Source organism: Fistularia commersonii, chromosome 24 (assembly GCF_037954325.1).
Source record: "Fistularia commersonii isolate RoL2024-O1a breed Wild chromosome 24, RoL_Fcom_v1.0, whole genome shotgun sequence".
NCBI lineage: Eukaryota > Metazoa > Chordata > Actinopteri > Syngnathiformes > Fistulariidae > Fistularia > Fistularia commersonii.
In genome coordinates this window covers 9,625,148-9,651,631 of record NC_141307.1, presented here as the reverse complement: position 1 = coordinate 9,651,631, position 26,484 = coordinate 9,625,148, and the positions used below count along the sequence as shown (strand labels likewise).

General features: G+C 43.1%; 3 non-coding genes across 3 annotated transcripts; all 3 read left to right on the top strand.

The window, feature by feature from the left end:
- Window positions 1–20,290: 20,290 nt before the first annotated feature.
- Window positions 20,291–20,481, top strand: LOC147220370 (U2 spliceosomal RNA). Its single transcript, XR_015108138.1, has one exon. It is a non-coding gene; the product is annotated as a U2 spliceosomal RNA (small nuclear RNA).
- Window positions 20,482–21,077: 596 nt separating this feature from the next.
- LOC147220369 (U1 spliceosomal RNA) lies at window positions 21,078–21,241 on the top strand. Its single transcript, XR_015108217.1, has one exon. It is a non-coding gene; the product is annotated as a U1 spliceosomal RNA (small nuclear RNA).
- A 1,181-nt stretch (window positions 21,242–22,422) lies between these two features.
- On the top strand, window positions 22,423–22,541 carry LOC147220368 (5S ribosomal RNA). The gene has a single exon (XR_015108529.1). It is a non-coding gene; the product is annotated as a 5S ribosomal RNA (ribosomal RNA).
- Window positions 22,542–26,484: the final 3,943 nt, after the last annotated feature.

The window sequence follows — 26,484 nt, the reverse complement described above, 5'->3', positions numbered from 1 at the left end:
ACTTCACCGGGACTCTTTCGCTCGTTTTTACCTATTTACGTGTCGTTATAACTCTTTACCTGTAACGCAGACATTAGCCACATTACTGGCGTCCAACCTCTTTGCCGCCGACACAGCACTGAACTAATGCTGTGACCGCGTCTCGGCAAACTAATCACAGTTGGTTTCACGCCATCCTGTGGTGGAATGTGGTACTACATACTTACGAACAGTGAGTGAGAGGAAAGGAGCAAGTTGCCAACTCAGGAAATAAAATACATTAAATATCAAAAAAAGGGAGGGGGATGTCTGGTCTTTGCGCCGTCATAGTTGCAATTTCCACCCATTTGCCGTGGCTGTCAATCATTACCAAACAATATCTATATTTTCCTACAGAATTGAATTCAATAAAATCCATGTCCATCACTTCTAAAGGATATTGTGGATCTGGAAACCTTCCTTTCTTTGGTCTTAGTTTCCTTGAGTATTATTTTTAAAGCATGTTATACATTGTGCACACAAATTTTTTAAGTAGGAATTTAGGATAATGGTATAGAAGTGTTTTGACGTAAGTACCTCCATCCCTCCTGTTGACACATGGCAAGGCCCATGGGTCATTTTCATTTATCATCAAAATTCCATTGAAGTCTGTTGCTCCTCTCTTGAGCCAGGATTGTCTTTCAGCAGCTGACGCATTCTCCTGAGCATCTTTTAGTACATCATTGTCAATTAACGATGGTGCGGTAGATAGTTTTTCAGCATGCATGCTGTATTTTTGTTTTTCTGTTTCCTTTGCTATTTTGTCAGCAAAGGCATTTCCTTTTGTAAAATCATCTGTTCCTGAGTGATGTGCTCTGTATTTTACTACTTCTAATTTTCGTGGGAGCAGTATAACTTCTAGCAGTTTTCTTAAGAGTGCTGCATGCGTCACTGTTTTGCCTGTAGTCGTCACCATGCCTCGCTGTTGCCACATTTTTGCAAATACAAAGAGTGTGGAATAGGCATATTGGCAATCAGTGTAAATTGTTACATCAATCCCTTCTGCTACTTGGCAGGTTTCTATCAATGCTATAACTTCAGCTGCTTGGGCTGATAGTGATGTTGGTAACGCCCTCAACCCAGTGGCGCCACTCTTCTAAAGCCAACTTGATGGCCAGGAGCTCTCTATTCCCAATATCATAGTTGCTCTCAGCTGAACTCATCTTCTTTGAAAAAAAGACACAGGCACGTAGGATTGCAGGTAGTTTAATTGGTTTTCAGTCCGGGACTTTCTACACAAGTGGAGATGAGGACAATACGAACTTCTTATCCTAATGAGATCAGACAATGACTGAACCTTTGGGTCCGCCTTTATACTCAGGCCTGTTTAGCGGGATTATTCCCTGGTGCGGTGTGGTCACCAGGTGCGGAGGATAATTGCTGTGATTGCTGTGCCGCTTGCCCGGGGACCCAATGAGTCGTGACACTCGGAGCCTGTGACCCAGGGGTACCGGTCGTAGTTTGTGGTTTGAAAATGTCGAACAAATCCTTTTCCTGGTTGTGACAGGTTCGCTAGCTTATGAGTTACCCAAGCTTTCTTTACTATGCCCAGCTTTTCTTCAAAACTCCATCTAGAAAACAGTTTTAACAATATATGAGCAACTGAATCCGTTTCTTCTCCTCCTGCAGCCATTGTGGGTTGACAATGCCAATATTAAACAAACACAACTATATTTCTGTCCGCAGCTTGCGAGTACGCTTCTCCTCGTTAATACACTTGTCCACTCTCTGACTATGCAATCAGAGGGTGTGAATATGCTGATGTTGCTATGGCCTGCTAGAAGGCTTTGATGTCGCCAACTCAAAATCTAATTGGTTGAAGCAACAGCGTCATCAACACTTATTATTTGCGTAAAGGGCTTGCAGAACTGATTGTGCAGGCCCCCCAACAGGCAGATTCCTTTGACTTTGACCCTGCCTGACAACCAATTATGGCTGGAATGTGATTGTTAATATGAAAGTATATGTCTGGAAGCGGCACAACCAGGGGAAAAGCTATGAAAGGAAGTGAACCGACCATTTGGAATTATTTAATAAAAATTCATGGACAAAATATAATTAACGTTTGTGATTCAGATATTTCTTAGGGCCAGCAGAGAAGGCCTTGCAGGCCCTGACAGCCCACCACTGCTTGGATCAATGATTATCTGTACTTGGCATGATCGGCTTGTATTTGGATGTGTCATATTAATCTTTTCAGTGAGTTTTTGTGTTTTGGTGTGTCCATGGGCACTTTGAACTTTTATCTTTGTGTTTGAATATTTTATTTTTGGAAGTGCTCTTGTCAAAACTGTTTTGCAAGCTCCTGTATCACACAGGAATTCTGTTAAGACTCCATTAACTTCCAAATTCATGTCGAGTTTTACTGTCAAATTATTCAGTAGTTCCCATGCACTAGCTATATTTATACTTTCTAGTCCTTCCTCTTCTTCATCATCATCACCTGAATAAGTTGGGGTGCGTGCACTTGGTAAGGGTGTTCTTGCCCACACTGTCGTGACCAATGGCCTGTTTTATCACAATGCCAACATGAGTCATCTCTGTCTATTTTGTCTTTTCTCAATTCCACTCTGATATCTAATTCTTCCTGTACTCCCTCTCTGGGGTCTTTGTCCTCTACGACCTCCTTGAAACATTACCAATCCTTCATCATCATCATCATCTTCCATTACATAAACTGATGTTTCTTTGGCTGTTTGTAATTCCTCCGCATGCCTTTGCATACACCATAACATTTTCTACTGTCTCTGTTTACCAATCAATCAGACATATAAGAATAAGAACTGTTGTCAGAGGTTATCTGAGCAGTAGATCTGCGTGTTACCCCTCAATTCCGGCTTGGTCTTTTACGGAGGAATAATATGTGTGACACATCTCATGCTTTGCAGAACTGGAAGAGGTTACGTTTATTTTCAAGCAAATAAAAACACAACGGACAGACCGGAAACTGGGACTGGCCCTTCAAAATGAAACGGAAAATAATTGAGAGCATATTTCTCAGTTAACAGCACCCCCACTTGCTCTCATATCATTGGTATCTTTGCCCATTTACATCAAAATAAAATACTCATGACCCAAACAACAACTTTGAAAAATTCAACAACTTCAACTGTGATGCAGGCTTTGTCATAACATCTGCCAGCATCTCTTGTGTTGGACAATACTGTAGGGCTACCTTTCCACATATTCTCTTTGTGACATCTTAACACACTCTTCTGACTGATCAAAATCAATACCCAGAAAATATGTCAGTTTGCCCAAGTCCTTCATTTTAAATCTAGCTGTAAGCATGATTTTCACCTCTTTCATTACTTCCTCATCACTCGCAGCTATGATTAAATCATCTACCCATATTATGATGATGACTTTGTCATTTTGGTTTTCGTTGACATAGACACAATGATCTGCTTCATTCTGAATAAAGTCATTGTCAATCAAGTAAGAATGGAGCATCAGATTCCAATCACGACCTGCCTGTTTAAGGCCGTATAGTGACTTTTCGAGTTTACACATTAGCTTCTGTTTTGTATTTGTTACTTCATACCCTTCTGGTTGTTCTACATAGAGCTCACAATCTATGGGTGCATGAAGATAGGCTGTCTTTACGTCCATTTGGTGTCGTTGTCAGGGTTTCACACCTGATCCCGATTTGTAATCTGCGCCAGCTGCAGTAGATGCCGCTAATCAAGATCCCTATAAAGGGCAGCGGCACGCTCTGCCTGGCACTGGGGGATTGTGGTGCTCAGACCACTCCTTGCCTCCTTGCCTCCTTGCCTCCTTGCCTCCTTGCCTCCTTGCCTCCTTGCCTCCTTGCCTCCTTGCCTCCTTGCCTCCTTGCCTCCTTGCCTCCTTGCCTCCTTGCCTCCTTGCCTCCTTGCCTCCTTGCCTCCTTGCCACTTTATATTTGTTTGTGCTATCTTAATTTCTTTTTAGTGCATACACCCACCTTCCCCCTACTGCACACTTGCCTTGGGGTAGCTGTGTTAGGGTGAATGTTGTTCTCTCTCAATGACCCCATCTCTTTGTCCATAGCTTTCATCCACTTGTCAGCATTAAGTGAACTCCTTGCCTCTTTAAATGTCTGTGGGACACCACACGCCAGTCTATAACAGTAGTCAATGTTAGTGAACACTTGGTCATTGTCAATAGTACTAGTCACATAACCATTTAAGTAACTGGGCTTCTTTTTGGTTCTAGTTGATTGTCTCACATTGTCTGCACTGGTTGGCTGTGTCACACGGTCAGATACAGGGCTGCCCATTTCCATATGTTCCTGCACTCTTTCCTCTGTATGTGACTTTCTGTTTGGTCTCCCTGAGTCTAACTGATCATCATCATCCTGGTCTGAGCTCATCTCAGTCTGGGTTTATTGCTCTGGAGATGACAAATTTTAGCAGTCTGTGTTTCAGTACTCTTTCACTATTTGGATAATAAACAAAATAAGCTGGACTATTTTTGTCATATCCAATGAAAATTACCTTCTCACCTCATGAGTCAAGTTTCTTTTTGTTGTGCTTGTAGGCATAGCACACAGCACCAAACTTTTGCATTTGTGACACATTTGGTTTTGTTTCCCGTCAACATAAAGTAAGCCGTTTGCTTATTGAATTATTAAAGCATCGGTTCTTGACCACTGCTGCTGTCTGCACTACATAGGTCCACAATGTTTTGGGTAGGTTGCTACCTAGTAACATGCACCACGCCATGTCGAATAAAGTCCGAATAAAGTTTCTCTCTGCTGTCCCGTTTTGGTGTGGTGAGTATGGCGCTGACGTTTCATGTCTAATACCCCGTTTAGTCATTAGTCCTTGGTACTCTTTTGACATAAACTCAGTACCATTGTCAGATCTCATACACTTAATCTTCCCATAAGGGGCAGTGTCTGCTAAGAATCTCTCTGTGGCACTCACTGTATCACTCTTTTGTTTGAGAAAGTCCACAAAAATTGTACTGGAATAATCATCAGTAAACGACAATGCAAATCTGTGTCCATCTATAGATATGGGATCTACTGGCCCTGCCAGATCTGTATGCACTAAATCAAACACCTCTGTTGCTCTTGCATCAGGCTCTCTGTTTCTGATCTGCACAAACTTCCCTTGAATACACACTTCACATGGTGATACAGGTTTTTCAGTTGTCCCTTTGATTACCATACCATCAACCACTTTTGTCAACTTTTGTACATCGCTATAATTAAAATGGCCGAAAATTTCATGCCATGTTTGTAAATCAAAACACCCTTTGCATTTGTCATTACTTTTATCTGCTGTAGATAGGTAGTAAAGTTTGTTCTGCACATTAATAGGAAATACAGTACCGTCACTCATTTTGACCATGTCTTTTCCTACATTGAAGATTACCGTTGCTCCGCTTGCTGTGGTGGCCATCACAGAAAAAATGTCCTGTGGATAGGAAGGGATGAACAGCATGTTTCTCAGTGTTGCTGTGTGGTGACGTCCTCTGCTGTCTATGAGGATCGACTCTGCCTCTCCCTGCTGCTTCGCCACGCCTTGACACTTGGTCCCGTCTACCAGCTCAACATGGTGTGTGTCAGCTCTGAAAGTCTCATCGAAGCTCTTGAACTTTGTCTCATCCGTGATGATGTGGGAAGTAGCGCCCGTGTCCACCATTAGGCCTTTCATCTTCACACCACGGTCTGGAACGATGTCCGCTCCCTGGTCTTCAGTCAAGAAAACATACGATGTGTTGCCCTCTCCCTCTACGGCTTGTCTCGCTTGTTCACTCATTGGACGACGCCTGCAGTTTGCATCTCTTTGCGTCGAGCTTTTGCAAAAACCGCACCACTGTCTTCTTTGGCATGTTCTTGCTTTGTGCCCCTTCACACCACATTTAAAGCACACCATATCCGCCATTGTGTTTTTGTCATTGCCCCTCGGAGTGTCATTTACTTTCGTGTTCACTTTCATAACATTATCTGACACATGAGCGCAGAGTTTTTCAGTGTCTACATGTGAACGCAATCTCCTTTTAAAATCAGCAAATTTGAGCTTTTCTTCACTTTGAGTCACATGAACTGCAAATGGTTTGAACGATTCTGGAAGTCCCTTTAGCACCATAGCTATGAGAAGATCATCACTCATGACTTCCTCTGCATTTCTTAGCGCCGTGATTATAGTCTCTGCCCTAATCACAAAGTCTGTTACGCTTTCATTGCTTCCTTTCTGCAGTTTTGTCAGGTCAGTATACAGGTTTATAATGCGAGGCTTCCCTTTACCTACATAATACTCTCGTAGCATCTTCAGTGCCTTTCTCCCAGGCCTAGACTTTTGTCATCTAAAAACTGGATCAGCTCGGCATAGGCCATTTCATTCTGCTCCTTGTCCTTCACCTCCTCGTCATCGTCATCAAATTCTGGAGTTTCACTCAGAATTGTGTCTTTGAGCCCCTGCAGCCGCATGTAGGCCAAGAATTTTGTCTCCCAGAGTTCATACTGCTTCTCATCTCCGGTAAAAACTAGCCGTGACCATCTACTTGGCCGCTCCATGGCTTGCTAGTTAGAGCACGTGGTAGCACTGTTAGCAGCTGCTAGCTAATCAAGCTCACCTTCACGCCGAGTTCGCAGTATCGTCGCTCTTCTCAGCGGCTCCAAACTGTCTTCAGCCGTCTTTGGGGGTTTCCTGGGCCATTAACCTGCTGTCAGAGGTTATCTGTGCAGTAGATCTGCGTGTTACCCCTCAATACCGGCTGGGTCTTTTACGGAGGAATAATATGTGTGAGACATCTCTTGCTTTGCAGAACTGGAAGAAGTTAAGTTTATTTTCAAGCAAATAAAAACACAACGGACAGACCGGAAAATAAAACGGAAAATAATTGAGAGCATATTTCTCAGTTAACAATAAGAACAACTTTATTTATCCCGAAGGAAATTGTTGTGCCAGAGTTTCAAGTAAAACATAACAATAATAAATACTAGTAGGAAATTGTGTAAACAGTATAAAAAAAGAAAGGTGGGGAGAGTAAGAAATACAAATAAAACTATAAAGTGTCTAAGTAGCAGTCAAGGCTATAAAGTGTCTTAAGGTCTTAAGTACAAAGATTTTGAGATTCCCTGTGGCTGAAGGGAGAGGAATTAAAAATTCTGATAGCCTCAGGTAGGAAAGACCTCCTGGGGCATTCAGTGGAGCTCCTCGGTGGTCCTCTCAGCAGACCAAGTTTCAGATGTAGTTGGTAAGGAGAATCATCCTGCTCATTGAATTCTAATCCACTATGGTTTCCAAATTTCCCTTCATTGCAGAATTGAAACTGTGTAACGGTTTCTCCTATTTCTTGTTTGCATGCTGCTTACTGTGCATGGGCTGCGGTGGTGGCATGCAGTGGTCTTGCTCTATTTAATACTGCTTGTACAGCAGCCAGATAATTTCCAACAATAGGACCATTTGTTGGATGTTGACAAATCTCTTGTTGGAGATTTCCTCCTTTGTAATCACCTCGATATCTTGCCCATTTTAATAGAAAGACAAGTTTGAATATTTGTTCTAACTCCAATCCAATCAAACTCTATGACTCAGCTAGATGGAAAACTGCATCTTAGAATGGCCCCCAGCCATTATCTGCAGCTTCTTTTACCTCAGTATGTGATATCTTTACACATGGGGGTTTTCCACATCGTGTGGATTCGGAACTTGTATGATAGGATATAATTTGGCCTCATCTACAATATAACTTTTGTTAAGGTTCTTTCTCCGTGTTTTGTATGGATGTGTTGGTTTTACTTTTACTTGTTCTTGTTTGTCTTTGTGTATGTCCTCATATGCCGGCAGCTTTTTAAGATCTGGGTATAATGGCTCTGGAACCCCTCCCACTGCGCCTTGTGGCATCTCCAGTGGTCGGGGTTGCTGCATCACAGCTTTGTCGCCTGTTCCATTATCCTCCTTCTGCACAAACATAGTTTCTTTACTCTGACCTTTAATTTGTTCTTTTTTTCTTCTTTTGTATACTTTGTGTTCGTTTCGTGGCTTGTTTAATCCATTTTTCAACTTTTCTCACTTCGTCAAACTTTTTGTCACTCTTTTTCTTGTTTTTGCATTTTTCATGTTCATCCATAAGTTTTTAATGATGCTAATCTTAATTTTCCATCCCAGATGTATTTCTTTTTCCATTTTCTTTAATATTTTATATCTTCTGGATCCAATTTGTGCATGAACTTCACATCCCCTTCCAAGGCTTTTTCATTTTTACTACTACAATAGTTTCCCATTTTTTTTACACTACAGGTTGTTGTGGTTAACTATCAGTCACAATGTTCACAGAGATCATTGACCGTGCCAAGCTCTTATAGAACCTAGTATTCTGCAGACACAGCTGTCACTGCAAACCAAGTTTCTCAATTTTAACCACAACCTAAAAATTACACTTACTTCAGAGACTGACTTTAGTCAGTATAAAAATCTCTTTGAAGTGACAACACACACATATATTCCAGTGCACCCTGCTGTTCTTTCTTTTCTTAGGGCTAAAAGTATAAACCTCTGTCTACTTTCTTTTGAAGGAAAAAGTATGAACCACACCTACTTTCTTTTCGCGAACAAAAGTATAAACCACATCGACTTTCTTTTAATGGACAAAACCATACTCAGTCTGTTGATTTGGTGTTTACTCCTTGGCCTTCTCGGTCCAGTCAGATCCTGTCAATCCAGCGATGGCAGGTGTAAGGAGGAAGTTCTAACCACCGGTCTTTCTCTCAGATCACTAGATCTGGCCGTCATTTGGATATAATATCTTTATCTCACCAAGTTGACAGTTTTTGGCACAAGTTGTAATTCTTTAAAGCTGGTGTCTGAAGCTCAAATTTCCCGATAAGGATGTGATTATACACAATACAGAATCTAAACAATGTATAAATTCACTCAAATCCAGCCGCAAGAATGAAAGATAAAGCCATTTATTCAAAAATGTTCATCACCCAAATAGAAGGTTTTTGGAACAAGTTGTAAATTACTTTGGAATTCTTTGAAGCTGGTTTCTGTTGTTGAAATATGTTAAATAGGATTTGAACTTACAAAAAATATGTCAAATATATAAATATCATGTTGCAGGTTTAATAGATGAAGCAATTTGGCCTTTTTTTTTTTATTTCTCCAAATTGAAGGTTTTTTAACAAGTTGTAAATTACTTTGGAATTCCTTAAAGCTGGCACCTGTTGTTGAAAATTATTGAATAGGATGTGATTCTGTACAGTATATATCATCTTTACTTAAATGCAGCCAACAGAAATATGAAGCCATTTGGTCAATCGAGGGTTTTTTTGCAAAAGTTGGAAATAACTTTGTAATTCTTCAAAACTGGTGTCTGTTTTTGAAATATGCTGAATAGGATGTGATTCTAAACAATTAATGTCTGATTCACTAGCATCCAGCCAGATGTTTAAACGATAAATGCATTTGGTTGAAAAGTTCTTAACCTCACCAAGTTGAAGATTTTTGAAAAAAGTTTTGAATAAGAAGTGAATTGTTAAAAACTGGTGTTTGGTGCTGCAATATATTAAATATGAAGTGATACTACACAATATATGTCACATTTACTGAAATCCAGCTGCAGGTTTAAAACATAAACCCATTTGGACATAAAGTGTTTATCACACCAGTTGAAGCTTTTTAGAACAAGTTTTAAACAAGAAGGGAATTCTTTAAAACTGGTGTCTGATGCTGAAATATGTTGAAAAGGACATGATTCTACACAATACATGTGACAATTACTGATATGGAGTCGCATCTTCAAAAGATAAAGCCATTTGGTCAAAAAGTGTTTATCTTCCAAGTTTAAGGTTTTTGGCAAAGGTATTAAAAAACTGGGATTCTTTAAAGCTGGTGTCTGGTGCTGATTTATGCTGAATATGATGTGATTCTACACAAAGTATGTCATCTTTACCTAAATCTACCCAAAGGTTTAAACCATAAACCTATCTGGTCAAAACTCTTCATGTCATGATGTTGAAGCTTTTTGGAACAAGTTATAAATAACAAGTGAATTCTTAAAACTGGTGTCTGGTGCTAAAATATGTTGAAAAGGCCATGATTCTACACATTATATGTCACATTTACTGAAATCCAGCAGCAGGTTTAAAAGATAAAGCCATTTGGTCAAAAATGTTTATCTCACCAAGTCGAATGTTTATGGCACAAGTTGTAAATAACTTTGGAATTCTTTAAAGGTTGTGTCTTGTGCTGAAATATGCTGAATATTAAAGAATTCTACAAAATATAGAATCTACAAAATGAATAAATTCACTCAAATCCAGACTCAACGATGAAAGATAAAGGCATTTGGTCAAAAAGTTTTTATCTTCCAAGTTGAAGATTTTGGCACATGTTGTAAATAACCATGGAATTCTTAATCCTGGTATCTGGTGCTAAAATATGCTGAATAGGATGTGATTCTACACAATGTCTTCACCGACTGCTGAAGGTTTTAACGATAAAGCCATCTAGTCAAAATTGTTTGACTAGATGGCTTTATTGTTGCTTTATTGGCTTTATTGGGTCGAAGAACAAGAACAAGAAGAAGAGGAGGAGTGTGTGTTCAGAAGCGGAGACAGAGGAGGAAAGAGCCTGGGAGTAGGGAGTAGGGAGAGTAGGGACTTTTAATATTGGGACTATGACAGGAAAAGGTAGAGAGTTGGTCGACATGATGCAGAGAAGGAAGGTGGATATACTGTGTGTCCAGGAGACCAGGTGGAAGGGTAGTAAGGCTAGAAGTTTAGGAGCAGGCTTTAAGTTGTACTATTATGGTACTGACAAGAAGAGAAATGGAATAGGAGTTATCTTGAAGGGGGAGTTTGTTAGGAACGTCCAAGAGGTGAAAAGAATGTCAGATAGACTTATGAGTCTCAAATTGAAAATTGAAGGTGTGATGCTCAATGTTGTTAGTGGCTATGCCCCGCAGGTGGGAAATGAATCTGAAGAGAGGGAGAAGTTCTTGAATGAGTTAGATGAAGTGATGCAGAATATTCCCAGAAATGAGAGAGTGGTCATTGGTGCAGACTTCAATGGACATGTTGGCGAAGGCAATAGAGGGGATGCAGGATAGGAATGCAGAGGGACAGATGGTGGTAGATTTTGCTAAAAGGATGGAAATGGCTGTAGTGAACACCTTTTTCCAGAAAAAACAGGAACATAGGGTAACTTATAAGAGCGGCGGTAAGAGCACGCAGGTAGACTACATCTTGTATAGATGAGGTAACCTGAAAGAGATCAGTGACTGCAAAGTAGTTGTAGGTGAGAGTGTTGCCAGACAGTATAGGATGGTGGTTTGTAGGATGACTCTGGTGACAAGGAAGATGAAGAGGACAAAGGCAGAGCACAGGACAAAATGGTGGAAGCTGAAAAGGGAGGAGTGTTGCATGGTTTTCAGGGAGGAGTTGAGAAAGGGTCTGGGTGGTCACGGTGAGCTTCCAGATGATTGGACAACAGCAGCTCGTATTATCAGGGAGACAGATATGAGAGTACTTGGTGTGTCATCTGGAGGGAAAGTAGATAAGGAGACTTGGTGGTGGAATGAGGAAGTGCAGGAGTATATGCAGAGAAAGCGGTTAGCAAAGACGAAGTGGGATACTGAGAGGACTGAAGAGAACAGACAGGAGTTCAGGGAGATGTGGCGAAAGGTAAAGATACAGGTAGCAAAGGCGAAGGGCGTACGATGACTTGTATGCTCGGTTGGATAGTAAGGAGGGTGAGAATGATCTATACAGGTTGGCGAAACAGAGATAACGATCCAGGTGGTTAAGGTCCAGGTGATTAAGGACAGAGAGGGAAATGTATTGACGGATGCTAGAAGAGTGATGGGAAGATGGAAAGAGTACTTTGAAGAGCTGATGAATGTGGAAAACAAAAGAGAGGCAAGGGTAGAAGAGGGGACTATTGTAGGCCACAAAGTAGCACAAATTACTAAAAGAGAAGTGAGGAAGGCATTGAAGAGGATGAAGAGTGGAAAAGCAGTTGGTCCTGATGATATACCCGTGGAGGTGTGGAAGTGTCGAGGAGAGGCAGCGGTAGATTTTCTGACTAGATTATTCAACAGGATCTTAGAGAGTGAGAAGATGCCTGAAGAATGGAGACAAAGTGTGATGGTGCCTATTTTTAAGAATAAAGGGGATGTGCAGAATTGTGGCAACTATAGAGAGATAAAGTTGATGAATCATACAATGAAGTTAGAGGAAAGAGTAGTGGAAACTAGACTGAGAGCAGAAGTCAGCATTTGTGAGCAACAGTATGGCTTCATGCCTAGGAAGAGTACTACAGATGCTAATAGAAAAGTATAGAGAAGGCCAGAGGGAGCTGCATTGTGTTTTTGTAGACCTAGAAAAAGTATATGACAGGGTGCCATGAGAGGAGCTCTGGTATTGTATGAGGAAGTCTGGAGTGGCAGAGAAGTATGGTAGACTGGTGCAGGACATGTATGCTAGCTGTGAGACACTGGTACGGTGTGCTGTAGGGGTAACAGAGAAGTTCAAGGTGGAGGTGGGACTCCATCAGGGATCAGCTCTGAGCTCCTTCTTGATTGCAATGGTGATGGACAGGCTGACAGATGAGGTTAGACAGGAATCCCCATGGACCATGATGTTTGCGGATGACACTGTGATCTGTAGTGAGAGCAGACAACAGATAGATGAAAATCTAGAGAGGTGGATGTATGCTCTGGAAAGGAGAGGAATGAAAGTTAGTCGCAGCAAGACAGAATATTTGTGTGTGAATGCGGGGGACTCAGGTGGAACGGTGAGGCTACAGGGAATGGAGATCAAGAAGCTGGAGGATTTCAGGTACTTAGGGTCAACAGTCCAGAGCAACAGAGAGTGTGGAAAAGAGGTGAAGAGACGGGTCAAAGCAGGTTGGAATGGGTGGAGAAAAGTGTCGGGGCTACTATGTGATAGAAGACTTTCGGCCAGAACAAAAGGAAAGGTGTACAAGACAGTGGTGAGACCAGCGATGATGTATGGACTAGAAACTGTTACAATGACCAAAAGACAGCAGGCAGAACTAGAGGTTGCAGAGATGAAGATGTTGAGGTTCTCTTTGGGAGTGACTAGGATGGATAGGATCATGAATGAGTCTATCAGAGGAACAGCACATGTTAGATGTTTTGGAGAGAAGGTCAGAGAAGCCAGACTGAGATGGTTCGGTCATGTACAGAGGAGGGATAGAGAATATATTGGTAGGCGGATGCTGGAATTGGAGATGCCAGGCAACAGGTCTCGAGGGTTAGATGGAGAAAGTTGACTCGCTGTGGTGACTCCTGACGGGAAAAGCTAAAAGAAGGAGAAGAAGAAGAAGATGAAGAAGTCAAAATTGTTTACATCACAAAGTTGATAACTTTTTGGAACAAGTTTCAAATGACAAGGGAATTCTTTAGGTACTGGTGTCTGGTGCTAAAATTTGTTGAATAGGACTTGACTCTACACAATATATGTCACAAAAGATAAAGATACAGCCATTTGGACATGAAGTGTTGAAGGTTTTGGCACAAGATGTTAATAACTTTGTAATTTTTTAAAGCTGTTGTCTGGTGCTGAAATATGCTGAATAAGATGTGATTCTACACAATACAGAATCAACACAATCTATAAACTCACTCCAATCCAGCAGCAAGAAGGAAAGATAAAGCCATTTGGTCAGACAGGTTTATCTCACCAAAATGAAGGTTTTTTGAAGAAGTTATAAATCACTTTTCAAATTGGTTAAAGCTGTTTTTTGTTGTTGAAATATGTTGAACGGATGTGATTCTACACAATATATGTCAAATTTTCATGATATGATGTTGCAGGTGAACAGATAAAGCCATTTGGTCAAAATTGTTTATCTCTCCAAGTTGAAGGTTTTTGGATCAATAATCAGGGAATTCATTAAAACTGCTGCCTGGTGCTGAGATATGCGTAATAGAATGGGATTTAACACCAGGGGTGTCAAACAAACGTCCCGCCAGCTGGAACTGGCCCGCAAGGAGGTTTGATCAGGTCCGCAGGATAATTTGAAAGAGAAACAATGAATTTAAGACAAGGATTTAATTTTATTAATAAAATGCAATTCTAGAATTTTCCACTGGCGGCGCACAAGTTTGGTCAGAGTAGAGGAAAATCCGAATCACTGAGAGAGACCAATCAGCAGATGTTATCAATGCGCCATCTGCTGCTTGTTACGACGTTGTTTCTACCCTTTTCTCTACCTTTCCGCTACTTCGTCATTAGCCAAAATATTGTCATCAAAACGGAAAAAGGTAGATAAAGAGTGTATACTTTTCAAAGAAAAATGGACTATGTTCTAGTTATTTACAGAGACGCACTGGAAACCTTTTTGCTTGGTGTGTTTGCAACAAGTTTAGATATTTAAGGAATCTAATATTCGGTGCCACGACGAGACTCATCACAGCGAAAAATATGACAGTTGCAAAGACAACTGAGAAGAGATAAGATCAACAAATTGCTGGCGGTTCTGAGGAAACAGCAGCCTACTCTCACGGATAGCCGAGAAGTTTATGAAGCAGAGGTAAAACCCAGCCACTTAATTGCTAGCGAAAATGTGCAATTTAATGTTAGTCACCAGCTTCACTAACAACAAGTATGGTGGAATTCTACTGTTCATGAAACTCCATACATTTTCAGCATGAATTGTATAGGTATGCATGTTTCCTGTATGAAGTTTACACATTTACAGGACAGGTCAATTCTTTCTTCCTTACACATTTAATAGCACTCTTTTTAGTATGAAGGGTGTGGGCAGGGATGCAATTTAGATTTTATATGCACCTGTGTATATGGCAGTGGGGGGCCGTGCATTTTACACCCAGGCCTTCAGTGGTGCTCCGAAATCAATCCACCCCCCAACAATTAGTTTATGGCTATAAAAAAAACATCTTATTTTGCAGAAATGCAGTATAAAGAGGAGTGCATCGCAGATTGATAACCCGTGCAGTGTTAAAATTTGGTTGCGGGAGCACATCACTGATGACAAAGGGATGCCCAACTCTGTACTCTTCCACTGACACCCTCGCGTAATCGATCGCGCACCCCGCGGCTTTGACCAGGGTGCGGCCTGGCGCCCACAGTGCCACAATTCCAAGAGTGTGTAAAACAAGTCCTTATTAGGAAATAAACCCGACCGTTGAGGTGATGGTATAAAAGGACCGCGCCTCCTCGGCTCGGGGCCAGAACCTCCTCACCTGCACATCTGCTGGACGCGTCTCAGCGGGTGTCCGGAGAGGGAGAACGATTATCTTGGGGTGATGTTCATCTCTGGCCCGAGATATCTCATATGTGAATTTCCTGACTTTGAATAAACCATTCTTGCTTGATCAGTTCCTGAACACACCGGGACAACAAAAGTCCAGTCATTTGTCAACCCACAATGGCTGCAGGAGGAGAAGAAACAGATTTAGTTGCTAATATATTGTTAAAGACGTTTTCTAGATGGAGTTTTGAAGAAAATCTGGACATAGTAAAGAAAGGTCGGGTTACTCCTAAGCTAGCGAACCTGTCACAACCAGGAAAAGAATTTGTCCGACATTTTCGAGCCACGAACTACGTACCCCTGGCTTATAGGCTCCAAGGTATAGGCTCCAATCAGAGGCAGCCGCTGTCAAGCCTGCAGTAGCTCCCCTCCGTCGTTCAACCGAGATGCACCGATGATCATCTCCATTGCCATGGTAAAGGCTAGAGGGGATGTGGCACAGCCTGCCCTGAAGCCCACTTTCAATGATCACCATGTTTTGTACTCTGTGGTTGTTTTACAGAATAAGAAATGCTGGAGGAAGCTACTGACCAGGTTTGTGGTGGTTTCATGCACTTGGAAGAGGTTGAAGGCCTCCCAGATGACAGATGTGGGGATGGATTAAGAAGCCTTGGCTCGGTTGAGGAATAAAACATGCAGGTCTCTTCTGTACCCCTTGAAGATTTTATTTGTTATTGTGTTTCAGGTAAGTTTGGAGTGAGAAGTTATGACTTGTTATCGCGAAGACATGCACCGGGGGTTCAAGATATGTTTAAAGAGGACAGAATTCACGCAGAGGTGCACTGTTTGTCATAGCTTCATTTTGACATTGATTTTCAGTCCAGTCAAGGTGCTGTGAGACTTCAGTGTGTTGTTGGTGCTGATTGCCATCACCCTGTTCATAGGTGAAACTAAAAACTTGAATGTTGTATTTGAATATTTGACAATTTGATTAAAATAAGCTCAAAATGATCATTACAGTCTAAATCAGCTCATTTTAAAATGTTGATTTGAATAGGTGTCAGTGCCCAGTATCCAGATAAAGTGTGGCAAAACAGTATTTAGTCAGCCAACAATTGTGCAAGTTCTCCCACTTAAAAACATGATAGAGGTCTTTCATTTTCATCATTGGTATACTTCAACTATGAGAGACAGAAAGCACATTGTCTGATTTTTAACAAACTTATTTGGACATAATGATGGAGAATAAGTAGTTGGTCAGGAACGAACATTCATTGCAATACTTTCTTATATACCTTTTGTTGGCAATGACAGGTCAAAGATTTTCCGAAAAGTCTTCATAAGGTATTCCAGGGGCGGGCAAACTTTTTGGCTCAGGGGCCGGATTGACTTTTAAAATTTGACAATATGATACATGTAAAACAAAAAATGTATTTGTGAACAGTACATATCAGACTCTTTTGATATTTGCTTTGAAAATAAAACCAACTTGGTTTTGAAGGCTCTGACATTTGCTTGCATTTCATTCGCAAACCGTTTTTTTGGTTGGATCTTCACATCCAGCTCATTCATGTGTGTCAGTAGGTCCACAGTAAATGTTAAATAACAAAGCCAATCCGTGTCATTCAGTTCAGGATAAATTCTCAAGAGTTCTGAAGTAGCTCCAAAAAATGATAATCTCCAGTTTGAGCTCCCACATTCGTTGATCCAATCATACATATCAAGCATGAATTCTGTACCAATCTTTGATGGGCCAGATGTGGCCTATTTAAGAATAAGAATAAGAAGAACTTTATTTATCCCAAAGGAAATTGTTGTGCCAGAGTTTCAAGTAAAACATAACGATAATAAATAATAGTCGGAAGGAGGGAGAATAAGAAATACAAATAAAACCATAAAGTGTCAAAGGCAAGGCTATAAAGTGTTTTAAGGTCTTAAAAAGTACGAAGATTTGAATATCCCCTTCGGCTGAAGGGTTTGCCTACCCTTGATGTATTCACAGGGTTTTTACACACTGTTGCTGGTAGTTTGGCCCATTCCTCCATGCAGACCTCTTACCTCTTGTAGATCCTGCCTACAAAGCCACTCCTTCATTGCCCGGGCGGTGTGTTTGGGATCATTGTCATGCTGAAACCCAGCCACGTTTCATCTTCAATGCTCCTGCAAATGGAAGGAGATTTTCACTCCAAATCTCACAATCCATGGCCGCATTAATTCTTTCCTTTCAGCCTTTCTGATCAGTCATTTGGTCCCTTTGTAGAAAAACAGCCCCAAAGCAATGCTTCACACTGGCAATGGTGTTATTTTGAATGCGATTCAGCATTCCTTCCCCCAGCTACGACACACTTAGCTTTTACTAAAAAGTTGTATTTTGGTTTTATCTGACCATAGGACATTCATAGTCCTCTTTTGGATCATCCAAATGCCCTCCAGTAAATTTAGACGACGTGATGGGACACATACTATCTCAGTAGAGACACCTTCGGCACTTCAGGGTTTGAGTACCTGGCGGCGTAGTGTGTTACTGATGGTAGCCTTTATTACTTTGGTCCCAGCTCTCTGCAGCTCATTCTCTAGGTCCCCCTGTGGGCGTCTCATCATTTTGACCCCTCGGGGTGAGCTCTTGTGTGGAGCCCAAGATGCAGGGAGATTATCAGTGGTCTTGTATGTCTTCCATTTTCTAATAATTGCTCTCACAGTTGATGTCTTCACACCAAGCTGCTTTCCTAGTCCAGATTCAGTCTTCCCAGCCTGGTGCCGGTTTACATTTTTGTTTATGGTGTCCTTAGACAGCTCTTTGGTCTTGGCCTGATTGAGTTTGGAGTGTGACGGTTTGAGGTTGTGGACAGGTGTCTTCTATCCTGGTAACCAGTTCAAACAGGTGCCATTAATACAGGTAAGGTGTGGAGAACAGAGGGGCATCTTAAAAAAGAAGTTACAGGTCTGTGGGAGCTCTGTGATATCTTGTTTATTGGTAACCAAATACTTATTTTACTGAAGAATTTACCAGTTAATTTATTAAATCTCTTTAACCCCAGCACTGTCTCTCATAGTTGAATAGCAACAGAGAGTGAAATGTGCAAAGCCATAAATGACTCGGATTGGGACAAAGTGGGGATAAAAAATGGATGAACTTTTCCTTGTTTTATTCATTATGAACATTTTCCATCAGCCGTGTTACAGGCACTGCTTTTCCAGGACATATTTGCAAATGTTAACAGTATGTATCTAATTAAAAGTAAAAAAAAAAAAGGTTAATGTGTAAATATCTCGTTACAATGTGAACACCTGCAGTTCACAGACAAGTGCAGCTTATGTGTTTGTGTTTTTACCCACTGTGGTTTATATTCAGATGAGCTCCAGATGTCACTTTCTAGGACTTTCAAGTTGCACAACAGTGCTCATTATCACGGCATCTCCTCTGGTCCTGCTCACTCTAGGTGAACAGCAGGGGGTCCAGGGCGGGTCGGTGTTGGATCTCAGGTAAGACAGAACAACAAGGTGCTCAGAGGACGTCAGTCACTCCTACAGAGCCAGGATGGGAGATCTGTACCCAGGGTCCTGTGGTTCTTTGTTTTCCTGCAGACGGGGATGATGTTGGAGGTCTTGGAGCAGACCGGCGCACAGAAGGAGACTCCTGGGCTGCTGGGTGACTGGACTTGGACCTGATTCATCAACAGTGTGTCAGAACTTCTCTCCATTCAGTGCATTTAAAAACCTCTGCATGTCATCGATGGTGGTCTGGCATCAGCTAAGCCACAGAATGCCAGTATAAGAGTACAGAGAAGCGGGACTCGGGATGAAAGTGTCCACGGAGGGGATTCCACAGGTCCCACATCTCTTTTCTTAATTCATAATTTAAAGTACAGTTAATTCATATGGTTAGAATTAGAATTAATTCATATAGTTTGAAGTAGAATTAATTTAAATAGTTCGAAGTAGAATTGAACCGAAGAGTTTATGACCGTTTATGTCGGTCCCTGAAGGCTCCGGGGTTCCACGATGTGTTTCCGGTCAAGAGCGCTGTCCAGCCCCGCGACGTAAGTTCACTTTTACAGAGAATAGTGACGATTTCTCGACCTACAACCGAATTGACCGTGTTTATAACAACCGCAAAGCAACTCCCGGTGATTTTTGACGGTAATTGAGGGCCTTTCGGCCGAGAAATCTCGACGACGTCACAGATTTCGTGAGCTGAGGTAAGGCTAACTAAGCCGCTCCGCTTGCCAAACAGACTAGCTCGCGGCCTTCCGCCATCTTGCCTTGGAGCGCGTCGGTAATTGAGTGTTGGCGACTCAAACGACAACGAAAAAGCGGTGGTCTAACCGAGCGCGATCGGCTCCGTCCGGACCAGCAGTCGTCGTAACAGCCGGTATTAGCCGGTGCGGGGCGGGGTTAGCGTTCAAGGCCGTCGAAGGCTGTTTGGGGTGCCGGGGTCCAGTGGGTGTTCGCCACGGGACGAGATGATTTACCGTCGTGTTTAAAAATTGTTCTGCTGGTAGTGACGAAAACATGAATGTAATTAAATGTAAATGTGGATTTAAATCCATTTTACTGTTGTCTTGTGTTCGTGACGTTTTTTGAATTGTGTTTCCCGGCGATGAGCAACGAGTCTCTGTGAGAGCTGGTCGCAACGATGCGGTAACCAGACGGGTTCACAAGATGGCGCCCGTTTGCAGCCCAGTGTATCGTGAGCGGCGCAAACGTCCCGTTTCCACCTGTGTCTTTTCTCCTCACGGGCGACTTTTTGCCACATTCCAGGTGGATTTGAAGGGGACACGATTCCTAGGAGTCTTCTTGTTTAAGTCCTGGGTTTACTTTGATGCTTTGGCGTCCTGTCGGGGGGGCGTGCACCACGTGACCGGGCAGATGCGGAAGATGCATCAGCCATGTTGTTTCTTGTAAAGCAGGAACGTCGGCCTCCACCGGGACCTCCATCTCCGGGGCGATGGGGGCGATGGGGGCGATGGGGGACATGCGGCGTCGCTCCGGGCCGAGCGGCGGAGACGGGGTGGGGGTTTAGTTGTGAATGAAGTCGTGAGTGAAGCTGACGGTGCGGGGAATGCGCTGGCGTCGAGCGAGGGCGCGGGTCTATCGCTTCTCGGCCTTTTGGCTAAGATCAAGTGTAGTATCTGTTCTTATCAGTTTAATATCTGATACGTCCCCTATCCGGGGACCAAATATTGAATTGATTTTTAGAACAGGGAGATGGAATAGGGGCTTGCTCCGTCCACTCCACGCATCGACCCGGTATTGCAGTACCTCTGGGAACGGTGCACCCCCCGCTTTTGTGTCCGATGTCATGGTTGCCGTGTCCTCCAACAACGTCATCTGTAACCAACATACACGGGATCCAGATCTTGTCTGTGCTCTGTGCGACCAGCGACACTGGCCCCGTTGTTTCTGCCGGTAGGGAACGGTAGATAGCGACACACGAGCGTGTCTGCCTGAAACCCTGTCCCTACCATTCGCCCCGTGCAGCCCAATAAAATCCCACTATGGACCAGAATTGAGCCTAAATGGATCGCATTTGAAACGGATGGATTGCCTTGTATAGACTGTGTCAGACTGGGCTCAGGGGGAAGTTCTCCCGGTCGTAGAGCGGCAGAAACCCCTCGCGGCATCAGGAGGACGGAAGGAACGTGTTCCGGTTGTCCTCTGACTTCTTCGTGAAAATTGAAGCGCCCGTGTCGTTTTCAGCGTCCCGGCCCGTCAGAACTCAGAGTTGACGTTTTTTTTTGACGGAGTGTGTGTGTGTGTGTGTGTGTGTGTGTGCGAGAGGGATCGTGTGTGAGCTCCCGGAACAGTCCGCATGGGTTCCTCCCCGACTGAGAACGGCGTGCGTGTGAAAGCGCTCCGTGCGCGGGACGCGTGCGACTCATACTTACCTGGCAGGGGATATACCATGATCAAGAAGGTGGTTCACCCAGGGCGAGGCTCAGCCATTGCACTGCGGCTGTGCTGACCCCTGCGAATTCCCCAAATGTGGGAATCTCGACTGCATAATTTCTGGTAGTGGGGGACTGCGTCCGCGCTCTCCCCTGTTGTGCTGTTCAAGAGCAAGTCTGTGTCGCCGGAGGCCGGGTTCACTGTTTATGGTCGCGCGCGCCCACCCTCCCTGGCCGGGCTGTGACCCAACCAGGGAGTTGTCGTTGCACATGGCAGGTGCACCGCAAAAGCGTGGATTTACGATCGGGCCAACAAACAATCCAGAGTGTCCAAGTCCCTGAAATGCTCCTGCTTCTTGATCTCCACTCCCTGTAGCCTCACCGTTCCACCCGAGTTCCTCTCATCCCCACACATGTATGCTGTCTTGCTGCGACTAACTTTCGTTCCTCTCCTTTCCAGAGCATACCCCCACCTCTCTGTAGTTTCACCGAGACACTTTTCAGTTTATAGTTTATTTTGATTTCCAATTCTGCCTTTTATTATTTATTACTGTTATATTTTCTGTAACTCTGGCACAACAGTTTCCTTCGGGATTAATAAAGTTGTTCTTATCTTATCTTATCTTATCTTATCTTATCTTATCTTATCTTATCTTATCTCGACCTCCACCTGTTTTCTGCTCACACTACAGATCACAACGGCATCTGCAAAGGTCACGGTCATTGGAGATTCACGTCTACCCTCATCCGTCAGGCCGTCCGTCACCGTTGCGAACAAGAAAGGGCTCAGGGCCTATCCCCAACAGAGTCCCGCTTCCACCTTGAACTTCTCTGGTCCCGTCTTACAGCACACCGCACAACTGTCTCCCAGCTAGCATACATGTCCTGCACCAGTGCAACACACTTCTCTGCCATAGGATACCAGAGCTCCTCTCTTGGCAACCTGTCGTATGACTTTTCAAGGTGTACAAAAAGGCAATGCGGCTCCCACCGGCCTTCTCTGTACTTCTCTATGAGCATTCTCGGCGCAAATACTGCATCTGTAGTACTCTTCCTTTTTCCATGTGTATTTTATTTAATTTTCTCTTTCTCTTGTCATTAACTGTCCCGCCGTGGATTTGAGTCCTGGTATGGCCTTTGCTAGCTCCCTCTTTACCTTAGGCTGCAGCCTAAGGTAAAGTGTGTCTGATGATTTTTGGTTATAGTAACCTTGGGTGCCACTGGCTGTAATCATGGAAATGCAATAGAAGGAGCTCCTGACAGATCTGGAAATGACTGGAGGTGGAAAAGACGGAGGACGGCTGCTTATAAAATGCCCTTCCGCGTAGGCTAGTCTCGTTTACGGCCATACCACCCTGAACACGCCCGATCTCGTCTGATCTCGGAAGCCAAGCAGCGTCGGGCCTGGTTAGTACTTGGATGGGAGACCGCCTGGGAATACCAGGTGCCGTAAGCTTTTTCATGTTCGTTCCCTTTGTCAACAGCAGGAGGTGCTGTCTCTCAAGAGCGCCAACATTTCACACACGGACACACGCCGCTCATTCCCTTGTGTCTGTCCCACCGGAGTCACCGTGAAGCCCGGCGCGACACGCGCTCAGTCATAGTTCCCCGCCTTACTTTCGGGTCACTTTCCGTTGTCTTGCCGCCTCCGTCCTTCGCTCGCCGCCTTTCTCGTCATCCCCGTACAGTATTTCTCCATGTGTGCTGAATTTCTTTTTCTCTCGTTTGTACCTGTCGCTGTTGAATAATCCAACCGCTGACCTCCGTACCGCTGGCTCTCCTAGGCACTTCCAGGACTCCACATGTTGGGTACGTCATCAGGACCCCCTGCCTTTGAACTCCTCCTCCTCTTCGATACCCTCCTCGCTTCTTTTTACACTCATTTCTGCTCCTTTTGCGATCGCCAGTAATCAGCGCTTCTACCCTTGGCTCTCTTTCATTTTTCCCCATTCATTCATCATATTCCTAGGAGTCTGGTTGTTGAAGTCCTGGGTTTACTTTGATGCTTCGGCGTCCTGTCGGGGGGCCGTGCACCACGTGACCGGGCAGATGCGGAAGATGCATCAGCCATGTTGTTTTTTTTTAAAGCAGGAACATCAGCCTCCACCGAGACCTCCGTGTCCGGGACGAGACAGAGGTCTTATCTTACCTTATCTTGACCTCCACCTGTTTTCTGCTCTCACTACAGATCACAACGGCATCTGCAAAGGTCACGGTCCGTGGAGATTCACGTCTACCCTCATCCGTCAGGCCGTCCGTCACCGTTGCGAACAAGAAGGGACTCAGGGCCTATCCCCAACAGAGTCCCGCTTCCACCTTGAACTTCTCTGGTCCCGTCTTACAGCACACCGCACAACTGTCTCCCAGCTAGCATACATGTCCTGCACCAGTGCAACACACTTCTCTGCCATAGGATACCAGAGCTCCTCTCTTGGCAACCTGTCGTATGACTTTTCAAGGTGTACAAAAAGGCAATGCGGCTCCCACCGGCCTTCTCAGTACTTCTCTATGAGCATTCTCGGCGCAAATATTGCATCTGTAGTACTCTTCCTTTTTCCATGTGTATTTTATTTAATTTTCTCTTTCTCTTGTCATTAACTGTCCCGCCGTGCATACGAGTCCTGGTATGGCCTTTGATAGCTCCCTCTTTACCTTAGGCTTTAGCCTTCGGCTGTAGCCTAAGGTAAAGAGTGTCTGATGATTTTTGGTTAGAGCAGTGTAGCACCCAACCTCTTAGTTATTGCAGTGATAGTACAATGGTTTGGGCCCTGGGAACGTTACTTAGATGAAATTTTCAATGGTAAACAGGAGAAACAATAATACCTAATTTTTTGATAACTTAAACTTATTTATGCTTTTTGATTACAGCGGTGCCTCCATCTCCTAAGGATAAAATATGAATTAAGACAAACACAGATCTCTTTAAGTACAAATTTAAAGTTTAGTTTCACAAAATTAAAAGAAAGAAAAATGAAATAAAATTGGTAGAGCGTTCATTTGAGATTTTGTCGCTTTGCAACTACATAAACATATTCAAAAACCATGTACATCCCTTCAAGTTCAGTCCAGTTAGAAAACCATAACCTTAAAGTCCTTTCTGTTTTTCTCAGAAAGTTCAATCGTGGCAGGCCTGATTCGATGCTCGGGATCGTTGGACCAGAAAAACAGAAAATGTCTGTTTCACTTGTTCACAAGCCCCAAAATAAATTGTATGTGCTTTGATGTACTCACTAATCCTTTTGGTGTCGAAGCAATGGATAGTCAAATGTTGTCCATCACCATGCGATTCCCTCTCGGCAAACGGGTTAGCAATGACTTGGCATCACGAAGTGCACTCGGTGAAACTCATCGGTTAAGCCTCAGCAGAAACGTCCAGAGAATTCCTCTCGGTCCACTGAGCATCAAAGGTCTCCAATTCCAAGCTCATATACTTTACATACAGAGTATGAAATTAACTTGCGGTAAAATGCTAACAATGCTAACGCTCGATTAGCATTGCATATGTGCACTTAAACATATCGTCTAAGCATAAAAATCATATACATCGAGTACTCACTCATCACAGGGTTAAATAGTCGAAAACAGCAACGTAGACTCTGCATCCACAATGTTTTATGACCATTCTCCTTTCAGCTTAGCTTCACAAACTTCCCTCGGCAAACGCAGCAGTCGAAGCGCCTAGATGTTCTATTGCCTTCCTCATTCTGATCCCACCCTCACGCATGGGATTGGACACTAAGTGTACATCAACCAATACAATTACAGAAAATACCATATTGACACTTAACAAGTTCGGATGCAAACAAAAGCACATGTTGAGCTGTACGTTTTACACAAGCTTGTGGCGATTAAAAGCACGATTCCCAAATAAATGACAACAACCTTAGATAAGATTAAACCTTGTTTTTAACCATTTATGAACACATTTTAAACATGAAATATTAAATGTTTTACAGCCATTTCAGTCTTATTTAATTTTACTTAAATGTTAAAACATCTTTACATTTTAGCCTGTATGGTCTGTAATGACATTTTAGACGGGCTACATCCTCCCCCTTCTAAAAGGTGTAGATGTCCTCATCTAACTGTACTGTTTAGACTTAGATCTGTAGGGGCATGTTTTAGGATGTTTCACAAGATCAGGGTTTCCTCTGGCACTGAGGTTCAAGTGAATGACCATGCTCTGGTGCACAATAGTCACAGGTTCCCCAGCTTGAGTTCCAGGTTTATCATAGGTCAAGCGGATCACTGGTTTTACTTCACGCGTTGACTTTCTGCTTCAAGGGCTGGTTTGAGTTCTCAACTCCACATCAGTGTCTTCAGCTGTATCATTAGTATCTGCGTCCTCGTTGGAGGACTGATATTCCTCTTCCTGTGAACTGACAGAATGTACTTTCTCCACCTCCGGTTCACTCTCAGATGAGGGGAAATTTTCAAAGGGAGTATGCTCTGGGGTGGTTCGGTCTGGTATGGACAGTGGTTTCCTGACCTTATCATAGGTTGGGCACTCGTAGACACACTCATACTCAGATTCAGAGTTTGAAGAGATGTCAGATGTCTGATCATTTTGGTGATGTGTTTGATGTCTTAGAGTATGTTGTCTCCTGGTAACTGGTGTCCTGACTCTTTCAGTTTGCATTGTATGATGAGTTTTCAAGGTGATTTGAGGATCTTAGAACAATGGAGGACGACATGCACATGATTTCCGCTCCCGTAACCGTCCGTGTGGATGATGCACCCAGTGATATTCAGCTGGAACTCATCGACCTGCAGTCTGATGTAGTACTGGCAGAGCACTTTAAGTCAGGACATCTGCTGGATTTCTACTCTTCTCTCAAGGAGGAGAACTTTCCAAACATTAGGAGACATGCTCAGAAGATGTTTGTTCTCTTTGGCTCTACCTACATTTGTGAACAAACATTTTCAATGATGAAGTTTACAAAATCCAGGTATAGATCCTCTCACTGATGATCATCTGTCAGCTGTGCTTCACATCTCCACTTCAGACATTCAACGTGACTTTGATGCACTCGTTAAAGCCCAGCAGAGATTAGATTTCTCTCACTGAACAAGAAAAAAGAACTTTAAAACACCAAATGAGGTAGTTAGACCACAAATGTAGGCATGTTAAGGCACCAGATAACAGTGAACTGGGACCCTTTTTCTCAAAATCACAGTTCAGTGACAGTCAATATGGAACTCAAAATGTGTTTTGAAGTGAATGTGACTGAAAATGTTCACTAATATGAGTCACAAATAGTAAAAAATGTTAAAATTTTGTCTACCATTGTGCTGAGAAATTTGAATGAATAAATTTTTGTAAGGCAACCTCATTTTTTCATTGCTTAACCTTAACATATACTCTTGCCAGCTTGTCAAAACAGTGCTATTTACTGCTT